The following is a 21,354-nucleotide window of genomic DNA, read 5'->3' as shown; positions in this document are numbered from 1 at the left end:
TTATAGCTATATAAATTAGAGTTACGATTAGACATTTGATAATTGTATCATTCATAGCTATAGAAATTAGAGTTACAATTAGACATTCGATAATTGTATCTCCATTCTTACATGTAGATATATGTTTGAGCTGATAAAAAATGTTTTCCCTACTCTTCTCATTGGGCAAATGATAGATGATCTTATGTTCAAGTTTAGCTTATATTAGTCATGTACTTTAATTAATAATGGGTAGAGGCACTGACTTTGGAGTCAGACTGCCTGGATTTACATCCTCTGCCCCTTACTAGGCATGAGTCTAAAGTAATTTACTTAAGCCCTTTGTGATTCACTTCTCTCATCTGTTAACAGCAAAATAATAATGTTATTCATCTTATTTCATTTCCAGGAGGACTATATGATGTGGTGGATACCAGTATCAATGTTTAACTACTGAGTACTCTGTAAGCATTTGCTGTAATTATCATTGCTAAATCTGTACAGCTATAGAAGCAATATGATTTTAACAGGAAGCATATTTTAAACAATTTATTAGGATTGGCTTTGAGCAAACTGCTTCTAAGATTCATTGTATATGTTCACTCTGTTGCTTCCTTAGCAAATTATGTATTACCTTATAATTTGCTTTTTGATGCTGTAGAGTATATTTAAAATGTGCTTTTTCCATCTTCTGTGTAAAATTTTTCAAATTTGGCTTTTCTGCATTGTAAACTTTAGTTTAACAAATGTTTTTGATATCTGAAATTATTGTTTTAAGAATCACCTATAAGTTAGCAATTGTACTGGAAAATTGTGAACAGTCATATCCATATTTGATTTTATCAATTGTTTCATGTTATTTCAAATTCTAAAGAAAATGTGTCCATCTTTCTGCTTTACCTCCCCTTCTCTTTTCTTTTCTCCTAGTGTGGAATTTATCAGGAAATGGTGCCTAAGGTGAACATGTTAGAGAGAATATGTTTATTTGCAAACATAACTGGCAATTATGTCAAATTAAATAATGGCCATAAAGTTTTTATTACATAACGTTTTTTAAATTATAGAGGTATCAGGTTTTATTATACTTGAGAAGAGGGAGCTTAGAAATTACTTCAAGTCTAATGTATTATAGTTTAAGTTCTTTTAGGCTGTTCTTTTTCTGTTAGAATTATTCATGATCCTCTCAATTATAATGCTTCAAACTACTACTGCTTATTATCGTAGTTTAACGATTTGATGTTATAAAGAATGTTATATTAAGCTCTATTTTATTATAAGATAGTATTTTCGGAGCTAGACATTGCTGCTGTGGGGAGCTTTAAGCCAGATAAATTTTCATTTTTCTTTGAACTTTTATCTTGTCTTTTGGACTATATGTGCCCAAGCTATAAAATTCTAATTTTTCATTTAAATCTGATTTTCACATTAATTTCTTGACAATAAGTGTCTTGCCAAAGACAAGGTCACGGGGCATGGTGCAGGCGGACACGGTAGCATCCTGGCCGTGGAGCAGCACACCCTTTTTTATCATTATTCTTAATTTATTCAGTGGTTTCCAAAATGTCAGAGAATGCTTACTCTTTAAGCAGAGAATGAAGAAACTTACTCTGGGCCATTCTCCTGCTGTGCTTTGCTGGTAAGTATAGTAGCGAACAAAGGTCTACACATTATGTAGAAAAACATGTAGTAAATATTAATATTAATATTATGTAGTAAATATTAAATAATACTTATCAGGACTCTTCTTGTGATCATGGATGAATTAATGACAGAATGAAAGAAGTGTAAGAAAACTACTGCCTGCCAAGATCTTACATGGTGCCAAGTGTCAAAGCCTATCTCATTTAATGCCTAAATAATTCATTTGCGTGTGAGCTAGATTAAATTGCCTATATTTGATCCACAAAAAAAAATGACAATTTTATATGATTCTAACAGGTGATGTTACCCTTATTTTTACCAGTGAGTAAACTGTAGCTTACTATACTTAAGTAACTCAGCTCAGGTCATACAGTATGTTATGTATATACATTTATGTGTATTTATTTTATGACTGAGTTTTAAACAAAGTACATTTTTAATGTCCTATCCCTGTTTATTGCACAATACTAGTTCCAAAATCCCCACAAAAAAGTTAAAAAAAATAAAAATTAGTACATATGAAAGAAGAGTTATTTTTTTAAAGAGTGCCAGTACTTAATGAAAGTAGCCGTGGTACTGGCAGATATCTATGTAACTGTATGATTGTAACTCGGGCAGAAATGATCACTAAGACTGGCATTTCACTGCTGTTGAGAAACGGAAAGAAGACGACTAAACTGATAGTTTGAAGAAAAGATTGTAATCAGCCTGTTTTAGTTTTGTAGGGCTGCTGTAACAAAATACTATGAACTGGGTGGCCCAGGCAACAGAAATGTAGTATCTTGCAGTTCTGCAGGCCAGAAATCCAAAATCAAGGTTCTGGAGGGTTGGTTCCTTTGAGGGCTGTGAAGGTAAATCTGCTTCCTGCCTTTCCCATGGGTTCTGGTAGTTTGGTGGCAGCCTTGTCACTTCTTGGTCTATGTAGACCCTCACTCCAGTCTCTCATCTTCACGTGGCTGCCTCCCTGAATCACGTCGCATAGTCTTCCCTCTGCATATCTGTCTCAGTTTCCAAATACCCTTTTAATAAGTCATGTTGGATTGGAGCCTACTGTAATGAACTCATTCTAACTGTATTATCTCTACGTAAGACTCTGTTACCAAATGAGGTCACATTCTGATGTATTAGGGAGTGGTACATACCTTTTTCAAGGTATACCTCCCATACCTTTTTGGGGGGTACATAACCCATAACACAGCTCTGTGATTTTACTACATTTCTCTGCCCAAAAATAGATTGAGCCTTTCACTGTATACATGCTCAAGAGAAGAGTGCTCTGATTTTTTCCATTTTGATCAGATATTCATGTCAGTGTCACCTTGTTTTTGCTACTGCAAAGATACCTTTAGAATCAAATCCATAGCAAAGGAGGCCTCCAACTGCATCCTTTTGGAAGCCTAGTTTAACACTTGGCCCAAAGTAACCTCCCTGCATTGGGTTTAAAATTAGTCCTACAGGCAGTGGCTCATGCCTGTAATGCCAGTACTTTGGGAGGCTGAGGCAGGAAGATCATTGGAGACCATCCTGGGCAACATGGTGGGACCTCATCTCTAAACAAGTGGAAAAAAAAAATTAGCCAAGTACCTTGTAGACCCAGCTACTTGGGAGGCTAAGGCAGAAGGATCATTGATCACTTGATTGAGCTCAAGGGAGTTCAGAGTTACCACTTTAACGATAGTGCCACTGCACTCCATCCTGTGAGAGACCCATGTCTTAAAGAATAAATAAAGTTAGTCCTATGATGCTTGTAGGAGGACAAATGCTAGAATAAGGTTTTCCTTAGAGTTTCTAAAACAAAGTGAGAGGCCATTAAATTATAAATGAGTAAAGCCTGCTGAAATAAAATGGTAATGTTTCATTAATTTTTGAACTTATACTGATTTTGAAAAATGTGGAATTTTAAAAATAGGCATTTTTAACTCTTAGTTTTCTATGATAGGAAAAATTATGATATAAATGATTTTCATGTACTTAGATATGACTTTTTGTTATTAAGACTACTAATTATAATATTAATTAGACTTATTTCCTTAAGTGAATATTATTTTATTTTACTTTTTTTTTTTTTAGAGACAGTTTCACTTTGTCATCCTCAGTAGAGTGCTGCGATGTCACAGCTCACAGCAACCTCCAGCTCCTGGGCTTAAGCAATTCTCCTGCCTCAGCCTCCTGAGGAGCTATGACCACAGGCGCCCGCCACAATGCCCCACTATTTTTTGTTGCAGTTTGTCTGGGGCCGGGTTTGAACCTGCTATCTTCAGTTCATGAGCCAACGCCCTATCCACTGAGCCGCAGGTGCCGTCCCAATATTATTTTATTTTAAAACAATCCCAGGGGCATGTGAAATCAAAGATTTTTAATGATTTTCATTAAATTCTGCAAATTTATATCTGGAAGTCACAGACAAACATATGTTTGCCTTTTGATTTTATGTTAAGCAGTCAATATGTTTTTACTCTTTCCCTACAGTCCTAACTTTATACAATTTAATGAAAATCATAAATCTCCTGCTGTCTGAGATAATGAATGTTCCCTCTGGAAGACAGTATAAACATTTCCTGACTTGCTTGCTAAGATGTTATTTTGGAAAGATTAACATCATTTAAAAGATTATTTGATTCTGGGTTTATAAATACCATTTCTTTCCTGGGACTCTGACTAAAAGTTCTTCCTTTTAATCCCAAATTGACTTTGGTAAATGTTGAGATACCCTCTCCTTCCCCCTTCTCAGAAATTAAACGTCTTAATGTAACATTAAAATTTTGAGAGGGCCCTAGGAGGTTAGCCTGAATTCATGAGATAGCTCTAAAGTTAACAAAAATAGACTGATCTTCATAGAAAAATCAGGACAGCAAGTGTCTCAGAAAACGACCAAAATACCCCTCTTTTAACTGGCTTCACGTAATGAGAATTAAAGAGAACTAACCTGGTGGGAACCTTAAGATAATTTGTTTCACACCCTCTGACTTTACAAATGAGGATCTGAGGCCAAGAGAAGTGAGGGGATGAATTGTAAGACCTGACATTTCAAGTGCTGCCTTGACATCTCCAACCCACATAGGGCCCCAAAAGCCCAGCCATGAGTTGCTCTGCTCTTGCCAGAGATGCCTCCTGTCCTGCAGGAAAGGTTCCCCATGTGGCGAGTTCCCCTATGAGCTACCTCAGCTGGACCTCAAATCTAGGTGGTTTCACCTCCCTACAAGCTGGTGAAATTATTCAAATAAGCCAATCATATCCCCGCCACACCCCACCACCAATGTGGGAATCACATGCTAGCTGGTTCACTCTTCCTGAGTGCAGCCCCAAATGGCCCTGCATGACATACGGTGTCCTTGCTTAGGCTGTGAATATATGTGATTAATAAACTGCTGCTAGTCTCATCTGTCCAGTGTCAGGCATATCATGTATTCAGCCATCTTGCACCACTTGGGGAGAGGGAGCCCGCCTTCACCTACTTCACCTACAGGTTGAGAACTGCTGATGTCATTAACATCAGAAGGTTTACTAGGAGAAAGGTCTTGTTATATTTACTTTTGTATTCTAACTCTGGGGCTTAGAACAATGCTGTGTTTGTGGCATTCATTTATTTAACATAGATATGTTGAGAATCTACTTTATGCTGACAGCAGAAAGACTCTGCCTCTTAGTGTTCTAAATATCTCCCCTGAAATCAGTTGTCTGCCTGGAGAAATGCTTCTGATCTTTGATGCTTCCGACTTGATGAGGTCACTACTGAGTTTCTATTCAAGCCAGGATCACCAGTCTTTATTTGTGAACTGGAAGACTCAGATCAGGAAAGGCTGTCATTTGCAGACCTGCTGCTTGGGAGAATGTTTATAATGATCTGTCAGTAGATGTCCTTCCTGTCAGTGAAAATGATTCTTCTAAATGAGAAGTCTTCATCTGTTTCCAAGGCCCACAGTCCTGAGCATTAGTGCACATGGGATCAAACATGGAGGGATAGCATATTTTGAGAAATTTTTATTTTTTATAAGGCAGATGATTAGATCCACACAAATGGAATTTTACAGAAGCACAGACTTAATCCTTTAGTAGTTTATATCCTTATTTTTTTTTTTAAGATAGAGTCACACTCTGTTATCCAGGCTAGAGTGTTGTGGCGTCAGCGTAGCTCACAGCAACCTGAAACTTCTGGGTTTAAGCAATCCTTCTGCCTAATCCTTCTGAATAGCTAGGACTACAGGGGCCTGCCACAATGCCTGGCTAATTTTTCTATTTTTAGCAGAGATGGGGTGTCACTGTTGTTCAGGCTGGTCTTAAACTCCTGAGCTGAAGGGATCCTCCCACCTTGGCCTCCCAGAGTTCGAGGATTATAGACATGAGCCGCTGCACCCAGCCTATATTCTCAACTTCTTAAAAAAAATTTATTTTTTTTTACATATACATGTGTTTATTAGGTTTCTACTTTTTGCCTTCACAAAATTAAAAGGGCTTAAAATTTAATAACAATAACAATGTTTAAGATAAGGACTAGAAACAAAAACCTCTTAAAGAATGAACAAAGATAAATACATTCAGAAAAGAAATCAGATGACTGCTGCATCAAAATATTAAGCAATAATAATAATGCAAAGAAAGTAACATTCACATTGTCAAATAAGAGTATGTCTATTACAGAATGTTTTGACTCTGAGGTACAGTATGGAGTCATCAGTTAACTTATTTTTTTCCCAAAGTCTCAAAAATTAGACAACTAATATTTATAAATAAAAGTAAAAGATAATTTCAAAAAACAGGTTATGCCAAAGCTTACAGAGAATAGAAGAAGAAATACTTCAAAATCATTCTACTTAATCTGGATACACCTGATACTAAAATTGGAGAAAATATATTATTATAAAGGGGAAATTACAAACATATTTCACTTATAAATGAGGATGCAATATCTTGAACAACATATTAACAAGTTGAATTAAAAATTAATGTTTAAGTAATGTACTTTGGTCAAAATTAAATCTAATTTACGTGAGAATTAGTCACTATTTTCTTTTCTGTTTTTCTCTTCTTTTCCTTTCCCTTACCCCCTTCCTCCTTCTCTGTCTGGTCTCCCCTTCCCCCATGCCCTACCATGTCATTAATTGTCATTAATTAATATCCTCAAATTCTTCTGCCATGTTCTTTAATGCAAGGATCACATGTCCCAGTTCTCTACTGTTTTGCAAAGAAGATCAAAAACCAAAAAGACAAAAACAAAACACCTCAAAACAGGGTAAAGAACAACAATTAGGTTTTGTTTCCTCAGCAATTTGCCATTTCTTCAGGGCTTGTTGGGGAAAGCTCGTCTCTGCTCCCCACAACTTCAGTTGGTGGGGCCTGGAGACTAGATGTTGAAATCATCTGAAAGCTTATTGACATACATATCTGATTGCTGATACTGGTTGTAGGTTGGGATTTCAGCCAGAGCTCTCAACGAGAACATCACGTGGCATGGGCTTCCTCAGATTGTGGTGGCTGTAGTCAGGAAGGGCAGCCTGAGGTCGGTAGAAGTTTGTATCTCCGTTTCAGGACCATCCTTGGAAGTCACACAGCCTCACATCTGGTGCACTCTATTGGCTAGAAACAAATCTCTAAAGCCAGCTCTATATTCAGGGAAAAGGAAACTGAACTCCCAGGTTTTTGTGAGAAGACTATAAAAAATTGTTTTACATGTTTTAAAACTACTGCTTCAGGCAGTGCTTGTGGCTCAGTGAGTAGGGTGCTGGCCCCATATATTGAGGGTGGCGGGTTCAAACCTGACCTCAGCCAAACTGCAAGAAAAAAATAGCCGGGCATTGTGGTGGGTGCCTGTAGTTCCAGCTACCTGGGAGGCTGAGTCAAGAGAATCACCTAAGCCCAGGAGTTAGAGGTTGCTGTGAGCTGTGACTCCACAGCACTCTACTGAGGGCCACATGTGAGACTCTGTCTGTAAGAAAAAAAAAATGCTGCTCAGTGGGATGCAAGTAGACAAAAAGAATATTGTATGTGCTTTGGAATCAGAGTCTGATGCTCATTATTAGCAATGTCTATCCAGTAATTCCTCTTCTGGGTACTTATCTAGAGGATATGAAACCCACCTGGTAGAGATATCTGTGATCCCATGTTTATTGCAGAATTATTCAGAATAGCCAAGATTTGGAAATAGCCTAAATGTCCATTGATGGATTGGATGAAGAAATTGTGAGGAGTGTGTGTGTATATGTGTACACCACAGTTTATATATATTACATATATAATGTGTATACATTATAAGTTACATATATAATACACACATAATATATATTACATATGTATAATGGAATATTATTCAGCTTTACAACAGGAGATTCTGCCATTTGTGACAACATGGCTGGAACTGGAGGACATTATGTTCAGATAAACCAGTTATAGCAAGAAAAATACTGCATGATCTCTCATGCGTTGGTGTGGTTTGAATGTGTCCCTCAAAAGTTCATGTGTTGGAAGCTTAATTGCCTTTGTAACATCATTAGGCAATGAGGCCGTTAAGAGATAATTAGGTTTTAAGGGCTCTGTCCCCGTGAAGGGGTTAAAGCTGTTATCACAGGAGTAGAATAGTTACGGAGGGAGTGGACTGGGCACCTAGCAAGCTCTGCCCCACTCCTTTTTCTCTGTCTTGCACACTCACTTTCACCTTTGCCTTCTAGCATGAGATGACCCTTGCTAGATACTGGCATCATGCTCTTGAATTTCCCAGCCTCCAGCCTGTGAGTCAAATAAACTTCTATTGTCATAAATACCCAGGCTAATATTCGGTTATAGCAACAGAAAATGGAATAAAACATACTTGGAATCTAAAAAAAAAACCAAAAAACAAAACTCAAATACACACAGACAGAGAATAGAATGGTGGTTGCCACAGGCAAGGGAGGGGAGAATTGGGATATTTGCGTACAAAGTAGTAGTTATGAGGATGAATAAATGTCTAAATCTAAAGCATGGCATGAGGGCTATGGTTAATAATATGGTGATGTATACAGGCAGTTTTATGGGGGTAGATTTTAGGTGCTCTTACTACACACACAGCCACACACGTACATGTACACGTACACAAAAGGTCACCATGTAAGATGATGACTATGGCAAATTGCTTGCTTATAGTAGTCTTTTCACTATGTATGTTAGAAGATCATGTTATATACCTTAAATTATATATAATAAAAAGGGGAAAATTAAAAAAGAGTGGGCACAGGACCTAAGGGGGTGCGGGGAGAAAGAAAGGATTCTACATCTGTGTAGAATCCTGACATGCGAGTAAAGGGCTGCTTCAGGACTGAACCTGCTGGCTGGTGTTTGTGGTTCTGTGGATGTGGTCTTACTATTACTATGTGCATTTAGAGATGGTATTCGATTACAGATGAAGTAGTCTGCTTCTGGTACACCATTATTTCTCATAAAAACACAGACTGTAAGTCAAATACTTGTAGAATAAAGCATGCTTGGGTAACTATTCAGTGGTGCCCTTCTCTACCTATAATGATATACGACATTTGCTGTTTGCTTCGCATTAGTAAAATGTTTATGCTGTGCTCATTTTGCCCCCTAGTGGCTTCTTACGTCCTTGTTCCATATTTACAAATAATTTTTAAATCTGGTGGAAGGAAAAGCACCCTTTTTGTTTCCCTGACACAATGACTTCACTTTAGGAAAATAAACCCAGAAAACTTGCAGGAGTTGTGTGATGTCACGCATCCAGCTAGAACTAGAATTTCATATTGCTGTTCCTCTGTCACTCGACTCCCACCCTGAATAGAAATGAGCCCCAGGAAGGCAGGGCAGTCTCGTTCAGTGATGATTCAGTGAATACTTGATAAATGATATAAAATAAATACATGAATGAATCAAGATTAGAACCTTAGTCTATAGATTCCATGCTTTACATTATACTATGTAGTCTGCCTTGATATACATCTTTTACATAGAACTTTATACTTGATTCCATTTTACTCCACAAACATTTTAACTCCTTGAACTACCCCACTCTCCATTTGTTTTTCATTAGATTTACTACATTGTCATTCATTTATTCAATCACTGGTAGCCAGCTGGATTAGGTACTGCACTGCCTACAGCCCTACAAAGAGGTACTCATTTAAAATTACATCTTGATTTACTTCTAATCATGGCAAAATTTATACAGCATTAAAACTCACCTTAACAATTTTTAATCATACAGTTCAGGTGTTCAATATTTGTATTTGCCATTGTTGTAGAACCAATCTTTAGAACTCCTTTTGTCTTGCAAACTGAAATTCTGCGTCCCTTAAATAACTCCCCTCTTTCCCCTGCCCAGACTCCCAGCCCTGGCAACCACCACCCTACTTCTATTTCTATACATTTCGCCCCTCTAGATACTTCATATAAGTGGAATCACACTGTATTTGTGGGCTTTTTTTTTTTTTTTGTGGCCAGCTTATTTCACTTAGTATAATGTCTACAAGGTTCATCCTTGTAGCATGTGTCAGAATTTCCTGCCTTTTTGAGCTAAAGTTTCCTTGTATGTCTATATCACAGTTTATTTATCCATTCATCATTAATAGATGCTGGGTTGCTTCTGCCTTTAAGCTAATGTGAATAATTCTGCTGTATCTGTTTGAGGCCCTGATTTCAGTTCTTTGGGATAGATACACAATGATTCTTTTTATAAAATTTTGAGAAAGTGCCATGCTGTTTTCCACAGTGGCCGCACCATTTGTATTCCCACCAGCACTGCACGAGTTTCCCCCATATCCTGGTCAGCACTTCTTTATTTTCTGAGGTTTTAAGTTTTTCTTTTAATAGTAAATAGTAGCCATTCTGATATCTCCCTGTAGTTTTTATTTGCATTTCTGTAATGATTAGTGACACTGAGCCTCTTTTAGTGTGCTTTTTGGCCATTTGAATACTTTCTTTAGATAAATGTCTACTGAAGTCCTTTGCTACAAAGACACATTTTTAATTTATTATTTGCTTCCTCTGGATACAGAAAAATCTGGCAAGAGCCATTTCTCTTTTTCTTTGATACACTATACACCATTATTTGACATACTATATCACTGGTATTTTGTATCTGAATAATAATGATAAAATGGCTAAAACTTGTCCCTGTTACATGCCAGGTACTAATCTATGCACGTAAGTGCCTTGCATTTATTAACGTATTTAATCATCAAAACCTCAGATAAAGTGGATGTTGTTAACTATTTTCAGTTTCCAGAGGAAGATATAGAGGCATAGAGAGGTAAGTGATTTATTCAAAGTCACATGGCTATTGACTAGTAGAGTCAGGGTTGGCACCCAGGCAGTTGTTAAGAATCTGTGCACTTAACCACAACATTATTTTGTCTCCCTGACACCTACTCAATCTTTTTCAGTATCTCCTACATCTTTTCTTGTGATAACTTCCTGGACACTTATTCTGTAAACTTTAATATTACAGGTAACATAAAATTAAATGCAAATTGATAGCATTGTAAAAGGGAATTTACTGCCCTCATAGATGCCAAGATTGAGGTATAAAGAGCTTCAGAAATGTTTGAGTCCAGTGACTCAAACTATATACTATCTCCAAGTAGTCACAGAGAACATCCTCAAATCACACCTCTTTGGCTCTGATTGAGCCTGTGAACTGAAATAACACTTTAATCTCTCCCTAGCTGACCTTCTCTTGGCCCAGGTGATATCCTAAAGCTGACTTGCTGGCTGTCTGGCCTCATCATGCACCCTCCCTTTTTGGAGCTGTCCTTTGTAACTCGCTAACAGGCCTAAGGCTGTACAGGACAAAGCTTAAAGCACACCTGCAGGTCCTCAGTTTATGTGAAAAAATCTCTTCAGTCTGGGTATACAGCCAGTGTCCTGTCTCTAATTAACCAACTTCCTTATCTTAAATAACATTCCAGGCCTTTAGGCAAACCTTCATTTATTTAACCAATTATAAATCAAAGACTCTTTAAACCCACGCATAACCTCTAAGGGCCACACCCCTATGAGATGTCTCACCTTTTTAGGCCAAGCCAATGTACACCTTCCACATGTTGATTGGTTGATGGCTTTACATGTAATTCCTGTCTCCCTATCATGTGTAAAACCAAAATGTAACCCAACCACAGTAAGTCCACTTGCTCAGGGCTTCTTGGGCATGGCTCTGGGCCATGGTCCTCAAACTTGGTTCGGAATAAACCTCTTTAAATTATTTTACAGAGTTTGTATTATTCTCCATTGGCAAGCTCTATGCCCTTTGTTGTAATAACCATGATGGCAGGAAGTACAAAATGTCCTGCTCAGTCTACCCACAGAGGTGTGAGTCATGCACCCACACCTGGAACAAGGGTGACATCAATGCCACTTGGATCCCAGAAACTTGGATGGGGGCAGGATGGACCTCATGTAGTATTACTGGACACCCGTTTTTAATGGGCTTTTTAAATTGTTTGGGTTTTTTTGGTGGAGGGCCATTTTTCTTACTTTTGGAATAAATGTGCAAGTAAAATTGTTTTGCAAACCTTTTCTTATAATGACTTGAAGAATAAAAAAGTACTAACAATAGCCAATATTAATTGATTTAGTCTTACTAACTCCGTACTAAATACTTTACACATATTGTCTTAAATAATCCTTATAAGAACTCTGTGAAACATGTGCTATTATCACCACATTTTACTGATGCGAAAGCTGAGGTGCAGAAGTGGTTGGATGTACCAGAGGGAGTATGATAACTTGCTCTAGGTGACTCCATTTATAAATGATATAGTCAAGATTTTAACTCAGGAAGGCCTATTCTAGAGCCTCTTCTCCACTCCTTCATAAGGCAGGTTGCTTGTCATATGTAGAAACTGAAGTCTGTATAAGAAACGGGACAATTGGCTCGGTGCCTGTAGCTCAGTGGCTAGCCACATACACTGGAGCTGACGGGTTCAAATCCAGTCTGGGCCTCCCACAAAGGACATTTGTAAAAACTAGTTTGTTTAAGCAAGTACCAAACTATCTTCCAGTTACTCACATTCTCTCAACGTGATCTTAATAAACAAAGCATCAAAGGTAATGCATCAAGTATATTAAAGTTTGAATATCTTATAAAATGGCCGAAGTCGGAGAAGATTACATTTTTGTTTAGTGATGTCATACTTTCATACAGTGATGACAAACATTACACAAATTTGTAGTTCTCTCTCTCTCTCTTTTTTTTTTTTTTTAGAGACAGAGTCTCACTTTGTCACCCTTGCTAGGGTGCTGTGGCATCACAGCTCACAGCAACCTCCAGCTCTTGGGCTTAGGCGATTCTCTTGCCTCAGCCTCCCGAGTAGCTGGGACTACAGGCACCCACCACAATGCCCAGCTATTTTTTGCTGCAGTTTGGCCAGAGCCAGGTTTGAACCCACCACCCTCAGTATATGGGGCCAGTGCCCCACTCACCGAGCCACAGGCGCCACCCAATTTGTAGTTCTCTTAATGAACTGGATGGAGGCAGAGGATCACTGAAAATGGCAAGGATTTGGTTGAGAGAGGAGAAATGGAGACTGAGCCATTTTTACCACTGGATATACAATACCAGCCATTTATCTTTCCTTGGTCTCAATTTTCACGACTGAAAATACAGAAAAAAGAAACTGTAATTGGGGATGTATTAATTCATCCATTCAACAACCCTTCATTGAACTATTACGTGGCAGAAACTGTGCTTCAGATGGTGGAGATGGGGTGTGGAGATGGGGTACAGTGATGAACAAAAAAGGTCATGATTCCTTCCCTCACAGAATTACTATATCACTGGGGAAGTAAATATTATTCAAATAACCAAAGGGCTCCTTGGGACTTTTCAGCTCCTCAATTCCTTGTACACACAAACATGAAAGAAAGAATAGTTTGTAGAACTTAAATCTTACATGTTTGAGGGATATGACAAATCTCACTTATTTCTGAGATTAATTTTTTTCCAGGCTGTTAGCCATGGACATTGCAAACCACTTATGGCAATTTTCTACCTGTCAATGACATAATGCATTTTCCTGGCTGATTATTATAATCATAGCCACTATGCATATTGCATGGATAATTTCGGGTAATATTTTAGCTTTCATTTTCCTCTCATTCTAAGGACTACCTCCCCCCCCCCAACGTGGAGGGATTAAAAAAAAATCCAAGGTCAATAAAATTTAGAGTTTTTTTTTTTTTTATTGAATGGTAACTATATACATTAATGCACTTCTGGGGTACAGTGTGGGGTTTTCACATGCAATCCGAAATAATTCCATCAAACTGGTCAACACAGCCCTCGTGTCATTTTCTCAGTTATTGTTTTGAAACGTTCACATTCTACTCTTAGAAAGATTCACTTGTACCCCTATAAGATAAACCTCAGAAGTGATCCCTCCAAACCCCCTCCCTCCACCCATTCCCCCCTCTAAAATTTAGAGTTTTAAAGGTAGCTGGTCCCCCTGCCCCCAAGTGAGAAAGAAACAGAGGGGCAGGGAGAGAAATAGAGAGTTTATTCTTACAGCTATAACAAAAATATCACTAGGGTCCTCCTTTTCTTCAAATTTGAATTTTATTGGTAGAACATACACAAAGAAAATTTTAAAAATGAGTTGCTTTTACTGCATCATTAATGACCCAGGGCCAGCAGGGGGTAGGCTTTTTAACTGCATACTTGTTTATTAACCTTCTTTGGCTGTTGATCTCTGGATTGCTTCATATATATCGGAGTGGTGTTGTTAGTTAAATCTTCTGTGAACGTTTTGATTTTTCCTGTGTTCTACACATTCCAGATGCCGCTGCACTGTGTGACACCTTTGAGGAGAGAAGCCTATTTATCGAAAGCCAGCTGGAGCCCTGTTTAGGTGATTTTGCCAGCAGCCATTCTACCCCAGCCTGTTATTTCATGAAAAGGTACTTGCACAAGTGATCGCTTGAGTAACCACGCTTCCAGCCCAACTGAAAGTGGATGTGGTTAGCCTGGTAGACGGCACTCTTCCCTTTGAGTCTGGCTCATACATACTGTTCCACTGAGAAGTTACATATCTGGAATTGTTTTTCACTTGGCTTGGCAAGAGGTTCTGATAATCTGCAGTCATAATAGATTTCTTGCTTCTTGTCACAACAGCAAGGCTTCTTTGACAGGGAGGAGATGAGGCAAATGTTTTGGTTGACAATGAATTGCCCAAATCTTAGATTTCATCTGGGTTTTCCTGTTGATCCTCCTTTGCAAATTGCCCTTTGATACTTCCCAAAAGCTAATAGATATTTACCGTGTCCCTCTCCCAGATTAACTGTTATGGAGCAGTAGGGAAACATCAGAGCCAAATTGTCACCTTAGATTTTCTGATTTCTTACGCCTTTTAATAAAACGCACATGAGAAAACACTTAAAGTTAGTTGTAACAATTTCCTGGTGGAGCTTAGAGTTACACAGCATTCTAAACCTAAATCCTTTCCTTCAACTCATGAGAGAGACTGAACCCAAACTGGGTAGGCTGATGGTTAGTAGGTAGAACATTTCAGCCTCTGTGGAATTTGTCATTGGGCAGCATCAGAAAAGAAGTGGAAGATTCTCCACTATTTTCAAAACCTCTCCAATGGCTGTAGAACACACTTAGTAAAGAAGCAACTAACCAAAAGAACATGTAAGTTGTGCCTAAAGTCATTCAACTATATGTGAAGAGAAGTTATCAACAGATAAATAACTCGAGTTATGAATAGTAAGGACTAGAATAAGGGTAGGGGTGGAGAAAGGGAGGATGGGAGGGTTTATATAGCTTGAAAATACCAGATGGGTAATGCAATATTGTCTTTCTCAGTCAAGTTTCCATCCCCTTGTACAAAGGTTGTGAGTCAATACTGAACTGACAGTTTCTTTGGAAAGCTAATCTTCCTGTACAGGAGGGTCAACTATGCACAACATAGTCTGAGGTACACCCTGAAGTCGTGGTGGTGTTTTATATTCATGTGTGGGGGCCTAAGAGGCACATTAATTTGCAAACACTTTGATAAAGATCATAAATAACATCAATATCAAAGCCGTCACTCAGACATTGTGGACCTTCTCAATTATGCCAGACTTCTAATACTTAAATCTACTGGAGTAATTCTGAATGCGTTTAAGGTAGAGGTTTTAACCTATTTAGGGGAACATGTACTGTTTTGAAATTTGGATGAATTCTTTGGAATCTCTGTAGAAAACGCCCAACAGGTACATAATTTATATATAATTTAAGGGAATTCTGCCACTCTGCAGACGTAGTTTAGGAACTAGAGGTTTAAAGCAGATGGTGCTAGTGCCTTCACAGAATATATAGTTTCCCTTTCTGAGTGCATGTGTGTCAGCCACACTGGGTCACAATGCACGGGGCCTTGAGTCTTTTCAGGTGACATTGGGTCACAATGCACGGGGCCTCGAGTCTTTTCAGGTGATCTGTCAGTATCCTTTCTCCTCACTTTCCCGTTGGGACATGGTGTGGTCTTCTCATTTCCATTCACATGGTTGTCATCTTCTTTAACCCTTTATGAGGGTAGTTAAGGCAGACTGCTGTATTATGATTTTTCTTTCTTCTCCACGGTTGCTATAAAGATTTGATATGGCCTCTGTGTGAGAACTACTTATTGCATGCAGGATGAGGCTGACAAACTGCAACTTGTGAAGATAGACTGGGGAAATCCACCGGAAAGAGTCTTTGGAAGGAACTGCAGATTAGTTGTGGGTAACCGGGCCCAGAGAGAGCAATGAATTACATAAACACAAATGAATACGTCTGCATTTTGATAACCCCTCACCCCACCCTCAGCCAGGCACTTAGTCACTCTTTCCTCTGTGTCTCCTTAACTCTGTTATCCCTCTATTATAGCTCCTATCACTGCACTGGAATTATTTGTTTACGAGTCTGTCTGTCTTACTAGACTATGAGCAATTCCCAGGGAGAGTCCATGACTTGTTTATCTCTGGACCCCCAACCCAGTGTCTGGGTTAAGAGTGCAGGTTTTGGAGTCAGGCTGTCTGCACGTAAATCCGTGTTCTGTACATATGCGTAGGGTTCCTGGGGCAAGCTACTGAAATTATCTGAACCTTGTTTCCTTTCCTTTCTTTTCCTTCTCTTTCTTCTTTCTTTTTTTCTTTCTTTCAAGTCTCACTTTCCTTTGCCCCTGGTGTCACAGTAATATGGCTTCTTGTGAAGAATAGACAAAATAATTCTTAGTACATTCATGGTTACCAAGTAGGGATTCAATATTGCCGTGTCTATTATTATCAACTACTATTGATAGTTGAATGAAAATGTCTCTCCTTCCTCTATGGTTCATCTGGCCAGAAAAAGGCTTTTTAACTTAAGCTACTAGAGAACGAGTGTTCCCCGCCGATTTCTTTGTCGCCTTTGCTCACTTGCTATTCATATCCTTCTCCTATGCCATGGTAATTAATGCCCTGCTCACCCTACTGTTTTTTCTTCACTATATGTGTCATCACCTGACATTGACATATTTTGCTTTTATTGTCTAGAATGTAAGCTCAGTGAAGGCAGGGCGTCTGGCTATTTTGTGTTCATTGCGGTATCCCCAATGCCCTATAGGAATGCCTGGGATATGGAACCCCTTCCACAAGTATTTACTGAGTGAATCAATAAATGGACAGTGTACCCCTCCTCAATAACACACACGGAACAGTCTTACTCTCTGCTGTAAGTGAGCGTCACTGATTGTCACCGAAGTTCTAATTCATGGTACATTTCTTGACTTTGGTCATAGAGCAGCTTTTCTCTTTGTCTTTCTTCCATAGTCAGAGTATGGAGGGAAAATATTTTTTAAAATGCTTGTAAAAACTGAAATGATTGGAACTTTCATGTCAAACCCATACCCTTCAGTGGGGCCATGAAATGGGAGTCTGAGAAGAGGGATTGTTGATGGGGGAAGAGGTCTTGTGAGCTCTGGACCACTGTATAGCAGGGGCTGTTGTTGAGAAACCTGTTCCTGTCGTTTCTGCTCAGAAACCTCATGATGACTACTTACTTCTCTTTACAGAATTAGGTTTGGAGTTCTCAGCAACAGTCTTGCTGTTCCTACCTGGCTGTCTTCTACTCCAGCCAAATTGGATCATTCGCTGCTCTTTTTGGGAATATTCCTCATTCCTCTATATGTCTTCCAGCACACACTTACACACATATTTTTTTCTTTCACTTTTTTCCCTTCTACATAGGGAACTTTTCACTTCTGTCTTTCTAGATCAGTGGTTCTCAACCTTCCTAATGCTGCGGCCCTTTAATGCAGTTCCTGTGGGTCGCGACCCACAGGTTGAGACCATTGTTCTAGGTTCTACCTGTCCTTCAAGTGTCATTGCAACCTTGTCTAGTCACAATATTTCCTCTAATTCCTTTCTATCTTCTGACCTTAAACCCTGAAGATAGACAGCTGAGTTCCTCTTCTTCAGATTTATTTAAGAACATTTACCTCTCTTTGGGGGCTGCACACTACCTTTGGCCTCCCACCCGGTCTGTCTCTAGATGTATCTGCTAAGTTATTGTGAGGGTTTCCTTTCTGTTTATCTATGTGTAACAGGCTATCAGCACACGTTTTGAGTGCTTGGTACCTAGCTCTGTATCACTATTTTTCTAGAATTACAAAGAAAATTTTTAGGGCCTTTCAGATAATAACATGTTAAATATGAGTATTTTTCTTTCACCATTTATTCTATAAAAGAAAAGCAATAACTGATGTAAATGTAGAGATGGGTCCGTATTTCTTGAAGCTACTGTGGGGAAGGGTCAGTTTGTCGTAAGACTTGGCAGAGCGTGTCAGGGTGATAGATGGAGAGGTCATCTTATTTCTAACTTTGTTGAGGAGTTTGAGGCTTAGGCAGGAGAAGGGAACAAGGTATTTGAAGCTGGGACTCAGGTCGGGATGCTGGGTACATGAACAGTGAGTGTTACTTAGGGACAGTTTCGGTTTCTTTTCTTCAAGGCCCCAGGCTGATGCGAGAGACTGTGATAACACTGCCCCCTTCTGTTCCTCCAGGTTGTTAGGACCCGTTACTTCTCAAGTCTGCTTTGATGATACTTATGTAAATTTTTGGTTTCCAAGAAATGCTTTCTTAAGACAGAGCAGGGAGGAAATCATATGTACATCATTCTATCAAATTCTCTCTTTATATTGTTCACCTGAATTGTTAAATTTGGTGGCGAAGTATCACTTCAACTGCATTGTGATTGGAGATTATACACAGGGGAATGGATGAAGTCATGGTTCATAACAGAATTAATTAATTCATATATTTATTTGTGTTCTAAGGGGCTAATTGATTTCTTCTCATTGCTAGAGCTTGCCGGCTTCTTCCCTTGGAGGTTAAAGCATAGTCACTGGTTGATGCATTGTGGCTCTTTTCATCTGAGACAGGATCCTTCAGATTTGAAGAGCAGTTAAAGAGGGGTGCATGTGGGCCCTCACGTATCAGAAGTCAGCCCCACTTCTGTGGATGTCACAGTTTGTGAAATGATTTATCTCAGAACTTGTGAAATGCTTTGTAACTCTTTTTTCCTTTCCCTGTATGCCCAATTATATGTCTCTCTAAAGCAGATGAGGCCAGATAGCACAGGGTTTTGAATCTGTACTAAAGACTTTGGACTTCACTCTGTGAGCACTAGAGGGCCAGTTAAGATGTGTAGGCAAAAGATGGCATCTTGAGAAAGATGTTACTGTCCGTGTTGTGTTGAACAACCTGGGATGGTAAAGCTTGGAAGGAGGGAGAATGTTAGCAGAGCCATATGGTAACACCACCACCTGCATCTCCACAATGTAGCCAAAATCTGCACCCACCTTTTACTGATTTATTCCACTCACTCTAGCCTGAGCCACCATCACCTGTCACCTGATTTACTGCAAATTATCCTCAATGGTCTCCCTACAACCTCTCTTACCCCCCTAATAGTCTATCGTCCCCATCGCAGCCACAGTTGCCTTTAAAAAACAAGTAAACCAGAACACATCACTTATAACTTTAAACTCACCAAAACTTCCTATCACTCTTAGAATGAAATCTACGCCTTGGTCCCTATCTGCTTCTCAGACTTAGACTGTCACCCTTGCTTACGGGGTAGCAACTTGCTGGCTTTTTCAGATCCTTGAACATTCCATCTTAGGTCCAGCTCAGACCCATGAGCTTTTGCCTTGCCATCCCTGTACCAGAAACACATTGTTCCTGGAATTTCTCATAGCTGGCTCCTTGCCTGAACTCCCCTCCTCAGAGAGACCTAGCCTCCAGTACCCATCTTCTTTCATCCCCCACCAGGACATTCTTCTCATAGCACCTATTCTATTTTATTTGCAGGACATATAACTAATTTAAATTGCCTTGCTCATTCATTTACTTGCTTAAGATCTGTGTTTCTGGTCTATGGAAGTCCTTGAGGGCAGAGACCTTATGTACCTTTTCATCTCTGGGTCCGCAACATGTAGAGCTTATAGCTTGGTGCTTTGCCTGGATCATGGTGAGTGTGCAGTAAGCATTTGTTAAACAAATGAGGTTGGATATGAGGCAAAGGGCAAAGGTAGGACAAATGGAAGTAGAAGAGAAGAGACAGCTGAAAAGAATTACTATAGAACAGCTGAAAAGAATTACTATAGACAGAACGTATACCTACTTTTGAATATTGGGTATTGGGAGCCAGTGGAAAGGGAGCAAATAAGTTGATGGATTTTCATTTGGACAGCAGAGAGACACCAATGATACCCTTAACACAGAAGGAGAACGTGGGGGAATAAAATGGATCATTGCCGGAAACAGATATTTGAGTTTGGACTTGAGTGTGAGGTGCTGGTAGATTCACATGAAGATACCCAGCAGGTATGTGAAGTTGGGACAAGGTCAATTCCAAACATTTAGATTTGGGAGTCATTTGCGTAGCGATGATGGTCTACTGAGACTGGATTAGGTGAACAAGGGGGAAGATGTAGGGAAGAAAGAAGAGAACTTTGAAAATGTGCAGATTTAATCTCAAACATCTTTGTGTACAAGGGACCATGCTGGGACAAGTGACATCTAACAAATGAGGAGCAAAGTCTGGAGCTTATGGGGCCAGAGATGGTGACACTGATAATTTGGCAAGTAGAAAGTGTGTTATCTGTATAAGGAACATTAAGACACTGCCATATGGTGCCCTTGACACCGGTAAAACCATCTCTCCGTAGGGGGCCCTGCACTCCCAGTGGAGATTATGTGACTCTTTTCTTTCTTCCTTCCAATCTTAAGGAGCCCAGCATAGGGACTGGATAATATTAGTGATGTGGCTTTATATTATGCTCTTATGGAGCTAATAATCTGCAGCAGTTTGGGGGCAAAATGCATTTAGAAGGCACCAGCAGTGTGCTCATAGCAGCAACAACTACGCTTGTTGAGCATTTACTACAGATAGGGGTGAACTAAATACTCCATGGGCATTATCTTACTTAGTTCCCACAAAATTTCTATAAGGGAAGTACAATCACTACTCCTTTTGTGCAGATGAGAAAATTGTGTCCCAGAGAGCTATGTAAACTTTCCCAACTGGCAAATTGTGGAGGTGGGATTTGGCACCAGAATTGCCTGATACCAAAGGCCCCGTTTTCAGCCATGATGCTCCACTGCTTTTCTATGTAGGAAATAAGAATTTGGGGGTATTTAAATTATATTTCATGTCTTTTTTTTTTCGTGAATACTGTGAACTTGTGAACATCAGGTCAGTAAGTCAGGCAAACTTTATTTGCAGCGATAAAAGATGACCAAAGTTTC

At 39.2% G+C, this 21,354-nt stretch overlaps 1 protein-coding gene across 1 annotated transcript in view; it reads left to right on the top strand.

Annotated features, from left to right (window-relative positions):
• KCTD16 (potassium channel tetramerization domain containing 16) overlaps positions 1 to 21,354 on the top strand; it is a 295,719-nt gene that overhangs the window by 1,006 nt on the left and 273,359 nt on the right. The window lies entirely within an intron of this gene.

This window comes from Otolemur garnettii, unplaced genomic scaffold (assembly GCF_000181295.1).
Source record: "Otolemur garnettii isolate 467f Iridium unplaced genomic scaffold, OtoGar3 scaffold00003, whole genome shotgun sequence".
NCBI classification, from domain to species: domain Eukaryota; kingdom Metazoa; phylum Chordata; class Mammalia; order Primates; family Galagidae; genus Otolemur; species Otolemur garnettii.
This window is presented reverse-complemented; position numbering and strand designations above follow the sequence as displayed.